This window comes from Microcaecilia unicolor, chromosome 1 (assembly GCF_901765095.1).
Source record: "Microcaecilia unicolor chromosome 1, aMicUni1.1, whole genome shotgun sequence".
NCBI classification, from domain to species: Eukaryota; Metazoa; Chordata; class Amphibia; order Gymnophiona; family Siphonopidae; genus Microcaecilia; species Microcaecilia unicolor.
This window is the reverse complement of record NC_044031.1, coordinates 536,803,691-536,820,166: the sequence shown is the minus strand read 5'-3', so window position 1 is coordinate 536,820,166 and position 16,476 is coordinate 536,803,691. Positions and strand designations below refer to the sequence as shown.

Below are 16,476 nucleotides of genomic sequence, written 5' to 3'. Positions count from 1 at the left end.
ACATTTAGGTCGACCTTAGAGATGGTCAACCTAAATGTTGAGATCGCAGACCTTAGAGATGGGCGACCTCGGTTTTCGCTGATAATGGAAACCGAGGACGCCCATCTCAAAAACGACCAAATCTAAGCCCTTTGGTCGTGGGAGGAGCCAGCATTCGTAGTGTACTGGTCCCCCCTCACATGGCAGGGCACCAACCAGGCACCCTAGGGGGCACAGCCGTGGGCTTCAGAAATTGCTCCCAGGTGCATAGCTCCCTTACCTTGGGTGCTGAGCCCCCCAAAACCCACTCCCCACAACTGCATACCACTGCAATAGCCCTTATGGGTGAAGGGGGGCACCTACATGTGGGTACAGTGGGTCTCTGGTGGGTTTTGGAGGGCTCACATTTACCACCACAAGTGTAACAGGTAGGGGAGGATGGGCCTGGGTCCGCCTGCCTGAAGTACACTGCACCCGCTACAACTGCTCCAGGGACCTACATACTGCTGCGATGGACCTGAGTATGGCATTTGAGGCTGGCATAGAGGCTGGAAAAAAAGTATTTTAAAAGTTTTTTTTAATAGTGGGAGGGGGTTAGTGACCACTGGAGGAGTAAGGGGAGGTCATCCCCAATTCCCTCCAGTGGTCATCTGATTAGTTTGGGCAACTTTTTGAGGCTTGGTCGCAAGAAAAAGAGGTCTGGGTGAAAACGTCCAAGCTTTAATCCCGGACGTCTTTGATTTGTTCCATTATGGCTCAAAGTCTTAGCAACGCCCAAGTCCCGCCTCGACCACACCTCCGATACACCCCCTTGAGATTTGGACGTCCTTGCGACGGACTTCCGAGAAAAACGTCCAAAATCGGGTTTTGATTATACCAATTTGGATGTCTCTGTGAGATGGACGTCCAAGTGCCGATTTATGTCACTTTTTGGACGTCCATCTGTTTCGAGAATGAGCCTGATAGGCACCCATGATACTTTTATAAAATAGACTTACAATAGGCTTCTTTTTGGACTTTTCATAAAGATTCTATTATAAAAGTTAAGTCACAGTGTGAGGCATGCCACAGGGTAGACCTCTGCTGAGCTTGGCATGAACTTCCCTTCTTTAGAAGAAGCTGTTCCCTTCCCTCATGTGCCTTGGTGGGTTAGGTTTGTGCTCTGGTGTCTGTCTCAGAACGTGAGTGTTCCTGTGCCTTTATCTGCCTTTTTTGATTGGCCTGCTGGGGCCTACCCAAAGAGTTGGGGGGGGGGGGGGTATCTTCCTTGCCTCTCAAGGCCAGGTCATTGCTAGAATTATCATATTTGCAGAGACAAAAAAGAGGACACCTGTTGCTACCTTTGCTAAAGAAATATTTAATCGTAGCAAATGTGTAAATGGTTTTTAGTTAATGAACATGCATCAAATAGTGACTGACTTACAATACAGAAATAGACAATAATCTACTTTTCAAAAACTTCCAGATTTGAGTTTGGCTGAGTCTAAGCCCAAGCATACTTATCAGAAAAACAGATATCCCTCAACAAGTATGACTGGCTTCTGAGATACGTGTGAAAGTCTTTGCATGACAAGAAATATCCAGAGTACCTGAATGTAACTCACCTTGAGCTACTACTGAAAAAGGTGTGAACAAAATCTAAATCTAAATAAATAAATATGCTTAAAGTCGTGTTGCCCAAACAAGATTCCTTTGACAGAGTCAACCATCAGAGAAACAGAGAAGCAGTAGCGTACCTAGCATATTTGACACCCGGGGCCAATCATTTTTTAGCACCCCCTCCTCTAAATGAAAATATTATTTTTACTAATAATCCACGAGTCACACAACAAGGGTGTGCCTAGGAAAGGCAGCATCTTAAACATTGCCGTGAGCACTAGAACATCAATACACCCATTGCAAAACTAAACAAGACATTAGTTAAAATGATCCTGCCAACAGAAAACCATGTCTTTTTCACAAACATTGAACACAGATACATCCTCACCAAGTATAGAATAAGTAACCACAAACTAAAATAGAAATATGTAGACAAAAATTAAACTGAACCCCCAAGAGGCCAGATTCCGCATACAACGCAGCACTACAGAAACAATGATGCATGTCCCTTGTACTGTGCAAAATATAAAGATAGCAGATGTAAATTTGAAAAAACTGAGAAATACCAATCACCACTTTACAAATTAAAAAAATAGAAATAAAACAAAACATAGAAAATAAGATAATACCATTTTCTTGGACTAATACTTTTTCAATTAGCTTTCAGAGGCCAAAACCTCCTTCCTCAGGTCAGTACAGTATACTGTTGTTACGATCCTGTCCTGACCTAAGGATGGAGGTTTTGATCTCTGAAAGTTGGTCAAAAATGTATTAAAATTAGTCCAACAAAAAGATCACTTTATTTTCATTTTCTATTTATCACCACAGCTACAATACTACTTTATTCTAAAGCAAATCCTATATAATAAAACGCACCTCCAACATTCTGAAGCTGACTGCATGGCTGAGGCATTCCTGCTCTCTGTATCCATCTCCTGAATTGACATCACGTACTTCGGGGTTTGTCACAAGCAGAAGTGACCAACCACACAAAGTTTCTCGGCTTCAGAATGTTGGAGGTTCATTCTATTAAATAGGATTGGTCAGTTCCTTGAAGCACAGCCAGAGCTCAGCGTCCTGCACAGTAACACTCAGACAAAAGAGAGAGAGAAGGGGGCCTGACACCAGAGAGGGGGGGGGAGGTATCTCTGTCACACACTCTCTCTCTCTCTCTCTCTCTCTCTCTCTCTCTCTCTCTCTCTCTCTCTCTCTCTCTCTTACACTCTCTCTCTCACAGTCAATGTCTTTCTCTCTCTCACTCTCACACGTCTCTCACACACTCTATGTTTCACACTGTATCACATTCACTCTCTATGTATCACACAGTCACTCACACACTCTCTTGGTATCATACACTCAGTCTCACAGAGAGTCTGTGTCTCACACACACTCTCTCTTTCGCACACACTGTATCTGTGTGAAACACACTCTCTCTCTCACACACTGTGTCTCACATACGCACTTGCACACACTCTCATTCTCACACACTCTCTCTCACAGACACACTCGCACCCAGACTCACTCTCTCTCACACACACTCGCACATACACTCTCTCTCACACACACAGACACTCTCACATACACTCTCTCAAACATACACACTCCGAGGAAAACCTTGCTAGTGCCCGTTTCATTTGTGTCAGAAACGGGCCTTTTTTTACTAGTAAATAAATAAATCTTTTTTTTCTACCTTTGTTGTCTCTGGTTTCTGCTTTCCTCGTCTTCTCTTCACTCTCTCCCTTCCATCCAGCATCTGCTGTCTTTCTCTCTCCCTTTCATCCAGCGTTTCTGCTTTCTCTGCCCCTTCTATCCACTGTCTGCCCTTTCCCCCTTTCCATATGGTGTCTGCCAGCTTTCTTTGCCCCTTCCATCCACTGCCTGCCTTTTCTTTCCCTTCTGCTTGTCTCCCTCTCTCCTTTTTACATGATGCATTCCAGTATCTCCCCCTTCTCTATCTTTATTTCTCCTCTCTCTTCCCCATCAATATCCATCTTCTGCTTATCTCCTATTTGACTTTTTTCTCTCCATGTCCACTGTCATTCCCTCTGACTCACTATCTCTCCTATCCATAACCTCCCCTCTGTGTCCCTGTCCCTATTTCCCCCATGTGCAGCATTTGCTCTCTGTGTCCCCATCCCTGTTCCCCCAATGTTCAGCATCTGCCCTCTGTGTCCCCTTCCCATGTTCCTCACCCTTCTTTCTCCCTCTCTCCTGCACTCCCACCCCAGGGCCATTATCTCTCCATCCTCTTCTCTCCACCCCCTTTACCTTTGGTCTGGCTGGAATCCCCCCATCTTCCTCCCCCCCACCGACCGCCTGCCCACCACTGCCGCCCCCCCCCCCCCCCCCCCCGATTAGTGCGGTATTACACTCCCCCTCCTCACTCCACGCTCGCTCCGCTCCTACATGCCTCCAAGCTTCCAGGCCTGCCAGCAGCATTTCAGCAATGAATGTGCTGCCTTCTGCCTGCCCCGGAAGCCTCCTCTATACAGCTTCCCGCATAGGTGGGACGCTGTACAGAGAATGCTTCCGGGGCTGGCCGAAGGCAGCGCTCATATTGCTGATGCTGCCGGAGGCCTCACGGTTTAAAGACCAGCAGAGTGGGGTGAGCGAGGAGGGGGACAGCAATACCGCATTGGTAGGGGGGAGGGAGAAGGGACACCCCATGCAGCAGTGCACCAGTCGGGGGGCGGAGGGTGAAGACATACGCAGCAACACCGCACCAGTTGGGGAAGGGGGGAAGACATCCATGGATGGCAGCACCCCCTAATGAACTGCACCCGGGGCGGATCATCCCCACCGCCCCACCCTCGGTATGCCACTGCAGAGATCAGCAATGCCTTTCTTTCTCTTTAGCACCCCCATGTGTCCAGACTGACTAATAGGCCAGAGAACGCTTCTCTCATTACATGGGTAGGTGTGTTGGTCATAGGCACATAAAAGAAAAAGAGGATATTTTCCTAAAAATTAAAATACCTGGAGGACATATCTAAAGAAGTCCAAAAGGAAAACTTGTCCTCTTACAAGCAGATGTATGATAACCTTAGTCATTGCATATGTGTCTGCTTCTGTGATTGAGTTCCTGGGAGACTGGGCAGCTAGATGGCAGATGACGTTTAATGTGAGCAAGTGCAAGGTGATGCATGTGGGAAAAATGAACCCGAATTATAACTACTTCATGCAAGGTTCCACGTTAGGAGTTACGGACCAAGAAAGGGATCTGGGTGTTGGCAATAATACACTGAAACCTTCTGCTCAGTGTGCTGCTGTGGCTAGGAAAGCGAATAGAATGTTGGGTATTATTAGGAAAGGTATGGAAAACAGGTGTGAGGATGTTATAATGCCATTATATCGCTCCAAGGTGCGACCGCACCTTGAGTATTGTGTTCAATTCTGGTCGCCGCATCTCAAGAAAGATATAGTAGAATTGGAAAAGGTGCAGCGAAGGGCGACTAAAATGATAGCGGGGATGGGACAACTTCCCTATGAAGAAAGACTAAGGAGGCTAGGGCTTTTCAGCTTGGAGAAGAGACGGCTGAGGGGAGACCATGGAGGTATATAAAATAATGAGTGGAGTGGAACAGGTGGATGTGAAGCGTCTGTTCACGCTTTCCAAAAATACTAGTACTGGGGGGCATGCGATGAAACTACAGTGTAGTAAATTTAAAACAAATCGGAGAAACGTTTTCTTCACCCAACGCGTAATTAAACTCTGGAATTCGTTGCCGGAGAACGTGGTGAAGGCGGTTAGCTTGGCAGAGTTTAAAAAGGGGTTAGACGGTTTCCTAAAGGAGAAGTCCATAAACTGCTACTAAATGGACTTGGGAAAAATCCACAATTCCAGGAATAACATGTATAGAATGTTTGTACGTTTGGGAAGCTTGCCAGGTGCCCTTGGCCTGGATTGGCCACTGTCGTGGATAGGATGCTGGGCTCGATGGACCCTTGGTCTTTTCCCAGTGTGGCATTACTTATGTACTTATGTACTTATGATCCCTGCTTTGAATCCTGTTATGTGTCCTACTTCTTGCCTTATTCCAGCTTCCAGTCTGTTTCAGCTTTTTTGCCAGATTCCTGCTCCAAGTTGTTCTGCCTTGCCTTGTCTGGTGCCTGCAAGCCTTGTTTTTTGTATCATAGGAACTTTTGCGTTGGACTCTAGCAAGGGTGAGTGTTGTGTTTTTAAACTCCCATAGCACTTAACGCTAGTGCTGAATAAAACTGGCCTTTAACCACCTATAGGTCTGCATTCTTTTTTGTTTTTGTTTTTTCTAAAATTTTCTAAACTTTCAGAAGCTGACTCTTTGGAAGCTACAGCTAAAATGAATATAAAGGACTTAGCTATTCATCCAAGAACAGTTTTTGTTCATAACAACATAAGAGTAGCCATACTGACTCACACTGATGAACTATCTAGCCTAGTATCCTGTTTCCAACAGTAGCCAAGACAGGTCACAAGTACCTGGCAAAAACCCAAATCGTGGCAACATTCCATGCTACCAATCCCAGGGTAAGCAGTTGCTTCCCCATATCTGTCTCATTAGCAGACTATGGACTTTTCCTCCAGGAACTTGTCCAAACCTTTTTTAAAGCCAGATATGCTAACCATTGTTACTACATCCTCTGGCAAAGAGTTCTAGAGCTTAACTCTTCGTTGAGTGAAAAAATATTTCTTCCTATTTGTTTTAAAAGTATTTCCATGTAACTTTCTTGAGTGTTCCCTAGTCTTTGTACTTTTGGAACAAGTAAAAAATCAATTTACATCTACTCATTCTACACCATTCAGGATTTTGTAGACCTCAATTATATCTCCCTTCATCCGTCCCTTTTCCAAGTTAAAGAGCCCTAACCTCTTTAGCCTTTCCTCATGCGAGAGGAGTTCCATCCGCTTTATCATTTTGGTTGCTCTTCTTTGAACCTCTTCTAATTCCACTATATCTTTTTTGAGATATGGCCTGACATTCTCTCTCTACTGCAGTGGCCCGCCCTCTCTGAGGTAACTTCCTGTTTCCGCTGGGGCAGGCTGCGCTGCAGAGAGAGAGAGAAGATGTCAGCAGGCTGCAGGGCAGTGCCTATGAATTGCTGCCACCGACGGCAAGTTTTAAAAGAAATTAAAGGTAGGATCAGGGGAAGAAGGTTGAAGGAGGACGAGGGGAGAAATAACAATTGAATATCACTAAAACAGCTTTAAAAATTATTGCAGCTGGTAGAGAAACAGCAGTTATAAACTGTATTTTGTGCTCATTTTTCTACACTGTTCTATACAATACAGATGGCCAGATTTCATTGAGGATATCCTGTTTCTTGATGGGTTCATCTTAACTGTATCTGTAATCTGCCTTGGGAAGCCTGGTGTTATAAAGATGGAATATACTGAAATTAAATGGAAGTAAAATTAAACTCTCCTTTCATTGGGACATATGGAATTCCATCTGCATCTGGGAGAGGTGGGGCAGAGGGAAGGAGCAGGAGATGGATGGGAGAGGGGAAGAAGCAGTATATGAAATGAGAGATATGAGAAGAAGGGCAAGAAAAGGGGGTGATGTGGGGAAAGGTTGAGACATAATGTGAATGACATGGAAGACTGGAGAGAGGATAAGAGGTATTGAAAAGGGATTGGGGTACTGGTGAGGGGAATAGGAGAATGGGATGAGTCTCTGAAGGGGGTTGAATTAGGGTGTAAAGGGGTTAAAAAGATGGTGAAAGATAGGGTGATGAGATGCAATGGAGGGTAGATGAGGGCAAAGAGGGTGAGTACAGAGTATGGGAATGGGGGACTAATGAAGTGGGTGGAAGATGAGGGAGGAATTTAGGAAACTTGGTAAGGGAGAGACAGAGGGGGGAATGGGAGTGCTGGAGACAGAATGAGAGGGAGATAGTAAAAACCTGTAGGTAGATGGATTCTAAGGACTAAAGAGAAAAAAGTAGGGGGGAAAAATGTAAAATGAAAGATCAGTGCCAGACAGATGCAAAGAAGGTCAGGAAGAAGACAAGAGAAGAGCAAAGAAATGGAAAAGCCAATCTGGAAACGAATTTAGGAGAAGACTGACACATGGAAAGAGAAAAAAAAAAAGGCTGGGACCAGCCCAACTAGAAAAATAGAATGCTCAGACAACAAAGGTAGAAAAGAAAACATTCTTTTTATTTAATGCTTTTTAAGGTCTAAGATGTGCCTGCTTTGTGAAATGTACATTATTTTCTATTGTTGTATTTTGCAGCGTACAGGAGAAAATACATTTCTGCTTCTCTTTTACCAGTATTTGCACTGCTTGCAGAGTCTGGCTTTCTTGAAGAGATCTTTATTTCAGTTTTTGTGGGCATGTTTTTTTGTGGTTCTCTATTTTGTATCACATGAGGGTCTGTCCGTAGTCTGCAAATGTGACTGAGGTGACAGATTCTGCTGGCATGTACTGTTTGTGTAAAAATGTGTAATAGTCCAGCTTGTTACAGTTTTCCAGTAGCAGGTATATTGGTGCTCTAGGGTCCAGTGTAATATTTATAGCACTGTCTTTTCATAGGTGGGTTAGGGCTGTTGTGTGTTACGTTTTCTGTATAGGTTTTGTGTGTCTTTTGTAGGGTTTTGTATTATTTCATAGAAGTATCTGGCCCTATTGTTTTTGATATGCTGGCTTTATATTCAGCATTTTAGTTTGGTGTGTGTGTGTGTGTGTGTGTGTGTTTGTTGTTTTTTTTCAATAGCCATAATGAATATGTATGAGATGTATATATGCAAATGAATATGCAAATGTGTGAAGCCACGTGCTAAATGGAGAGAGCAGAGAGGAGAAAATGAAAGAAGAGTGTGGACGCTGGATGGAAAAGCGGTACAGAGAGAGAGGGAGATGAGTGGAAAGATGGTGAGAGAAAGAGGGGACATAGAAAAGGGCAGGAGAGAGAGAAGCTGCTGGGGAGAAAGGGGGAGACTCTGGGTGGTCAGATGGAGTGAGAAAGAGGAGTGATGCTGGATGAAAGGAGAGAGAGAAAGAGGGAAAATGCTGGACGAGGCAGAAAGAGGGAAGACACTGGATGGAAGGGTAGGGATAGAAAGAAGAAAGACACTGGAAGGATGGGGAGAGAGAGGAAACATGCTGAATGGAAAAGGGTAGAGAGAGAGACACACTGAATGGAAGGATTGGGAGAGAGGGTAGATGTTGGATGGAAGGATTGAGAGAGAGGGTAGATGTTGGATGGAAGGATGGGGAGAGAAAGAGGAAAGATGCTGGATGGAATGGTAAGGAGAGAGAGGGGAAATGCTGGATAGAATGATGCAGAGAAAAAGTGGTAGACATTGGAAAGATGGGGAGAGAGAGGATGACATGCTGAATGGAAAAGGGTAAAGAAAGAAAACTGGTTAGAAGGAAGGGGAGAGACAGGGAGACACTGGATGGAAGGATTGGGAGAGGGTAGATAGGGAATAATGGGAAGAGAAAGAGGGAAGACGCTGGATGGAAAAGGGTAGGAGAGAAAGAGGGAAGATGCTGGATAGAAGGATAGGGAGAAAAAGAGGAGACACTAGTTGGAAGGATGCAGAGAGAAAGGGGGGCAGACACTGGAAGGATGGGGAGAGAAAGAAGGGAGATGCTGGATGGAAGGATAGAGAGAGAAAGGGGGAGCCACTGGAGGGAAAGGGAGAGAGGATAGAGTTAGTGAAAGCCTGGAGAATAAGGGGAAGGGGCAAGGGGAGAGGAATGGTGAGGAAAAGATGAAAAGCCATAGGCAGATGAAGTAAAACTAGGGAAATTAAAGACTGGATAATAAGAATGAATTAAATCTGGACAGAGAGAGAGGCAGAAAAGTAAATTAAAGAAAACAAAGAAAAAGGAGAGAGAAAAATGACAAATAGACAGGAAACCCTGGCAAGAGAGTTAAGAGATGACAAAGGAAAGCAGAATCAAGAGACTGGGTCCAACACAATTAGAAAAAGTTAATAGCCTGACAATGAAGGTACAAAAAATAATTTTATTTTTAATTTAGGATAAAGTAATGTGGTAGCTGTGTTAATAAAGGTTAATAAATGTAAATAAAATAGAAAACAAGGTGATACCTTTATATTGGACTGATTTTAATGCATTTTTGATTAGCCTTCAGAGACCAACACTTCCTTCCTCAGGTCATGAGAGGATACCATAACAGCATCTGATTGATTTCTCCGACTGAGTGACTAAACAGACGTGGGAGAGGTGCTAGATGTGGTATACTTAGATTTCGGCAAAGCCTTTCACATGGTTCCGCACAAGCGATAAATAAATTGAGTGCCCTTGGTATGGGACATAGAGTAACTGATTGGGTTAAAAATTGGTTGAATGGAAGGAGACAGAGGTTAGTGGCAAATGGAGCTTGCTCTGAAGAAAAGGATGTTGTCAGTGGAATACCACTGGGATCGGTCCTCGGGCCAGCTATTTTTAGCATCTTTGTGAGCGATATTGCGGAATGGCTGTCTGGTAAGGTTTGCCTCTTTGCGGATGATACCAAACTCTGCAACAGGGTGGAAACCTCAGAGGGTGTGAATGACATAAGGAAGGACCTAGCAAAGCTGGAGGAATGGTTCGATATTTGGCAACTAAGATTTAATGCTAAAAAATGAAGGGTCATGCACTTGGGTCACAAGAATCCAAGGCAACGGTACAATATAGGGAGTAAAGTGCTTCTGTGTATGAAGGAAGAGAGGGACTTGGAGATGATTGTGTCTGATGACCATAAAAGCTTCCAAACAGGTAGAAAAAGCAACAGTCAAAGCCAGAAGGATGCTTGGGTGCATAAAGAGGCGATAGTGCCTTGTACAAATCTCTGGTGAGGCCCCATTTAGAATACTGTGTGCAGTTCTGGAGACCACACCTATGGAAAGATATAAACAGGATGGAGTCAGCCAAGACAGCAGCTGCAAAATTGGTAAGTGGTCTTGAACACAAAACATATCGGGACAGGTTTATGAACCTCAACATATATGTGCTGGCAGAGAGGAGTGAGAGAGCAGATATGATAGAGATTTAAATATCTCAAGGGCATTAATGTACAGGAAGTGAGCCTTTTTCAACTGAAGGAAAACTCTGGAACGAGGCATCTAAGAAAGTATTATTTCACGGAAAGTGTGGTGGAAGCGTGGAATGGCCTCCCGGTGGAGGTCGTGGAGTTGAGGACTGTGTCAGAATTTAAGAAAGCATGGGATAAGCACGTGGGATCCCATAGGAAAAGCAAGAGTTAGGGGTTACAGAGGATGGGCAGACTGGATGGGCCATTTGGCTTTTATCTGCCGTCATGTTTCTATGTTTCAAATCCACCACCCCACTCTCCAACTCAGCAAAAACATAAATGGGTCCAAAGACAGGTTGTGGCTTGAGTTACTCACTTTTATAGCAGGTCTAAACTGAGACGTTTTCATTTCCACCACAAAATATCTCCCCACTATCTATTATCGCTGACAGATGTCCATCTTATAAAACCACCTATGACAAGCCCACAAAATGCCCCTTCTCAAAACATCTCCTTGAGTGCGCACAGACCACTTACACATTATCAAAATTTCACTTTGATTATGGCAATTTGTACGTTTTCACCAGAAAAAAGTCTATCTGGGCTCTTTCAGACATTTTTCTGCTTTGAAAATGAGCTCCTTTGATGTAAAATCCACGATAAACGACTGGAAAATCTTGTGCTCCAGTCAAATCTCCATGAATATACAGAAAAAAACTACCAATCTTGCAGCAGATTTGGCAAGAAATTCCATCATTACAAGAAAAGTTTGTTCAATATTTTTGCCAATAACTTCTGCAACATTATGCAGAAATATGCAGCAAAGTGGGAAAAAACTTTTATTTTCACATCATACAGGATGTTAAACAAGTCTATTCATATGTGACAAAATCAAACTTCACAATTTATTAACATCATACTTTAGAGTAATAGAACATGAATTAAGACTGACATTTTTGAAGCCCTATTCGTGTGTTAGATATGCATAATCCAGCATATAACAAAAAACAGAGAAAATAAACTGAGACTCTAAAAATCAAACAAACAAACAAGCAAGATAACGAAAAGTCTAGTAATAATACAAAGATATATAGTGCTATTTAAAAATTAGGGAAAGATCTCAAAACACCCACATGCTTACTATGATTTTGGCGTTCATCATTGGTCTGAAAAACCTCGTAACATTACATTTTTTATTTTAATAATTACTTTGTTTATTATTTCTTTGTTTAAATTATTTTTTCTTCATTTCTTTGATTTTAATACAAAAATCACACTCTTTTGGCAATGCAAGTTCAACTATATACTTATCTTTTAAAATGATCTTAAAGACAAATGTGAAATAAGAAGTTGACCACTTAACTGACAACCCGACTAGCTTGGTGTGCCCCAGGGACTGGGTTGAGAAGCACTGCTTTATTTATACCAATATATTACTATTATTATTTTTTTTTTTATTATTTATTACATTTGTATCCCACGCTTTCCCCACTCAAAGCAGGTTCAATGCGGTTTACATAGTAATAGGGAATACAGAGTATTGTTGGAGAGGGCAAAGGTTAAATATACCCTAATGACAGAAGAGATGGGAGGTAGAGATAGGCAATGGAGAAGGGAGTGAAGTAGGAGATACAGTCTAGGTCAGTGTCCTTAGGTAGATGGGTTCATAAGATTAGTCTGGGTCATTACCAACTCTCCAAACAGTTCCAGCATCAACTGCAGCAGCAGCAGACCTAGAGCTCTCAATTTGAACTCTACTTCCTTTCCCACTTCTCCCCAGATTGCATCCAGTAAGGAGCAGCCTAATGGTCAGCACAGTGGGCTGAGAACCTGAAGAACTGGGTTTGATACCTGCTGAAACTCCTTGTGATCCTGTGCAAGTCACATAATTCCCCATTGCCCCAGGTATAAAAACTTAGATTGTGAGTCCACTAGAGACAAAGTACCTGTAAATAATAATAAATGTAAACCACTTTGGTTGTAGCACAGAAAGGCGGTATATCAAATCCATGACCCTCAGCTTGTTATTGTTTAACTCTTGGAACTTCAGACAATTGTGTCTTCCACATGGAATTTGGTGCAGGATTAGCTGTGAGATCGGTATAACCTGTATGTTCCAGCACAGACACCTACATGTAGCCATGTTGTCCCCACTGATATTCTAGATGTTTCTGGGTATAAAATGAATGCTCCTGTGCAGAAATATTTTAGAACAGGCTGTATATCAGCAGATCCTGTTCTAAAATACTAATAAGAAGCTCCGACCTGGACATCTCAATTCCGATTTGTATGTCCTTTCTAAAATCTGCCTCTAAATTTGAAAATTAATTTTAATTTCTTATATACTGCCTGAAAGCCCCAAAGCTATTGGGGATGGGAGAAAGAGAATTGAGTTAATTATGTGGAGATGACTGTGAAACTGTAAAAAGTCTACGGGGAGATTTTTGAAGTGAGATCAAGCATCAGACTACTGCAAGTTGGAAATATGGACTGTATACTCAACTCAGAAAGTGTACAAATAGAGATATAGTTATTGTCAGCATTACCTTATGCTGTGTAAGGCCCTAAGAGTTAGCCTTACCGAGGCTTCAAGGCCTACTCTGTGTCAGCTTAAGACCTCTGGGGCAGCAGTTCTGACATTCCCTCCTCTCCTCATAGTCTGACCCCTGGGAATGTCAGTGAAAGACAGGATGTCTCCTAACACCTGTGCTTCCGAGTAATAAAACAACAACAGAATCTGCACAGGAAAACAATAGAAATAAAACCACTGTTTCCATAAACTGTGCTAGTTCACAGGAAAACTGTGCTAGTTCACGGGAATTCACACTTCCTTGATGAATCAGGAGACATAGAATCAAAGCAAACCAAATTATATCATAGGCCAGAGAGGGACAAAGTGAGGGGAATGGACAGGGACACACACACACACACCCCTTCAGACACATCCCAACACCCCCTCCTCCCTGCAGCCATTCCCCCCCCCCCCCCCCCCCCCCACGCTCAGTCCTGACAGAAGACAGACTCTAATTCACTGAAAGGCATCAGTGAGACATATGGAAGCACTACTGTATTATCTTTCTACCCTAAACTGATTTCTAGATAAAATACCTTTTGCCAAGCCACACTTGTATGCTGTATTATTGTGCTACAAATTACATTGCCTCTAAGTGTGCCTGGGACCAAGGAAAGGAACTCAGAACCAGACAAAGCCAAAGGCCGACATCTGGCCTCTGGGGAACGTCTTACTTCTTACAGTTGTCACTTCCATCTTATGACGAAAATGACCATATGACAAAAAAGAAAACATGCTAAAGGAGAGTGAGCATATACTTAAACCACAAAAATACCGAAGTGACTCTATAAACAGTGAACAACCTGACCCTAAAATGCTGAGGAGATTGAACTGAAAAGCAAGTGTGTCCTTAAGCCACAAGAATACCGAAGTACCTCTGTTAATGTTGAACAAACCGAGTCTGGAATAAAAGATGCCAAAATGATACCAAATTAAAACAAATGATGGAAAAATGTAAGAGAGAATTGTGCCTAAATGCAGAATGAAGACAATATAGCGTTGAATGAAGAAAATACAAATCAAATAATGTGACAAACAGGAATGGGAAGCCATAGAGTATAATGCTGTGTAAACCTATCAGAGCACTGTAAATAAATGTGTTATCATGGGTATTGGAAGTCCCTTGACTTTGAAACACCTACATTGTATGTTCTAAGGCAATGTGGAATCAAAAAAGGAACTAATTACAAGCAGATAAATCAAATAAGACACTTCAAACCAAAAGGGGAAAATGTTATGGGTTGATGCTTAGAGTAAAAAGATAGATAGCATGTCTTATTAGTCTTTTTATATATTAATATTTGTCCCTAAGCCTCAACCTATAATATTATTCTCATTATTTGTCATACATCATGGTTTCCCACCCCTGTTTGTCACAATTATATGACAAAAAAGAAAACATGTAAAGGAAAGTGAGCATAAAAAATACTGAAGTGACTGTATAAATGATGAATAACCTGACCCTAAAATCATTCCAAGCTTATGGATATCTTCAATCAGATCTTTGTCCAGTGTCTCCATTTGTGCTGGAGGAATGTAGATAACACCCATGTGGATACAAGTTCAATCTTCTCTTTCCAGGATGATCCATATAGCTTCTTCCTTTCCCCAGTGCCACTCCTCCTCCTTTTCAGCCCTTCCTATCCTTCCTAAAAAAGATTATAACCCGGTATGGTCACATCCATTCATGAATTATTGAACCAAGTCTCTGTAATAGCAACAATATCCAAGTCTTCCTCGAACAGCACGGCTTGTAAATCTTTAACCTTCGTACATAGACTAAGAAATTGTGCTCATTGCTTTCCATATTAACATTACCTTCCACACTGCCATTATGTTTTCCTGAGGGTGACTTTCTAAATTCTCTTGCTTCTTTTGGTCACCCCTACACTCTAGTTTAAAGGTCTAGAAACATGTTCTCTGAATTTCTCCCTGGGGAGAAAATTATATTAGGGAAAGGAGTGAGAGGAGAGGCATCTCTTGGAGACTGGAGAATCCTGAGCCTGCAGAATTTTGTTAGACTACTGCTAGAGGTTTCAGCGGCCATTGTGACCATGGGGCAACTAGGGAATGAGCAAGTAGGGTTCACTTCTGTCCCCCATCACCCCACTGAACCATCAGGGAGTTCAGGTAGGCCCAGAGGAGCCTATTCTGACTATGGGGGTCTGCCCTGTCAGGACAGGCTAGGAGGGGATCTTGCCTTATTAGGGACAGTGGGGGAGACAGGAGGTTTGGAACATGCCGGGAAGAGCAGGGGAAGGAAGGGAGAATGTTGGAAATCTGCCAGCCAGTTGCAAAAGTTATATGGGTGCTCTACAATATTCAGTGCTGGAATCCACATAGCTAACCAGACAAATCTAGGCCTGCTTTTTATGTGTTGTAACCCTGGTCTTGCCACACACACATACAGTCCAAGCACCAGCTAGCTCTTCACGGGTCAGCACCCAAGATCACAAAAAAACAAAGATGTCTCTTAGTCATTTCTGACTCACTGAGCTGGGCGCAGACCAGGGCCAGATTAAAATCCAGAAAGACATAGGATAGTGAGCCAGGGGGTTCTTTATTCTTTACACTCTTTTCTTTGGCAGTTCCGGAGTAAGAAAGAGTCACCCTCACACCAAGAAAAAGACTGCAGTCCGGGTTTTTATGAAACAAACAGGAACTCCACTGAACTCTGCAACAGGAAGTTCAAACCCCTTCAAAATAAGAAAGTTAATTTGTAATCCAATTTGATATCCAGTACAACTAAGGCAGGGCCAAACTCATGGATATGGTGCAAATCCTGCAATCCAAATTTTGTAAAATCCAACAATACATATTTACAGCTCCTCCTTTCCATTATCCATCCTTTCTGTGTGAAACAACGCAAGGGTGTGCCTGCAGCACTGGTACAACAAGTGATCTTCTTTTTGGATCAGACCTCCATGTCTGTCCACATTCTTCCAAAGGAGTACCTCTCCAGGCTACCACCTTTGGCTCTGAACAGGCTCTTTCTTATTCCTGCTTCCCTCATGGAACACTCCTGCACTTCACAGCTAATGCTGTTACTGACAGAAACCTCCACTTAGTTCAGCTTTAGTTTCTTGAACCCATCCAGGGCACTCCCCTCTCCACAAGGGTCCTGGCAGAGGTAGAGGCAACCAAAGACCTCGTGCTAACCCCAACAACATTATTTAACAACTTCCAACTCCTCCCCTACTGTCATTCCATAACCAGGAACATTTCCCTTTCACACAAACACTCTCATTGGGACTAGGCTTCTTACTCTCCCCTCACAACCAGTTTTCTCCCCCAGTGACTCTAGGGAGGAGTTGCTCAAGAGTTCTGTAATCCCTATTAGAATGGGGGATTAAGTTCTC

General features: G+C 43.0%; 1 protein-coding gene across 1 annotated transcript in view; it reads right to left on the bottom strand.

The window, feature by feature from the left end:
* The window catches only part of SLC26A7 (solute carrier family 26 member 7), a 251,360-nt gene that overhangs the window by 199,872 nt on the left and 35,012 nt on the right, over positions 1–16,476 (bottom strand). The gene's annotated exons all lie outside the window — the stretch shown is intronic.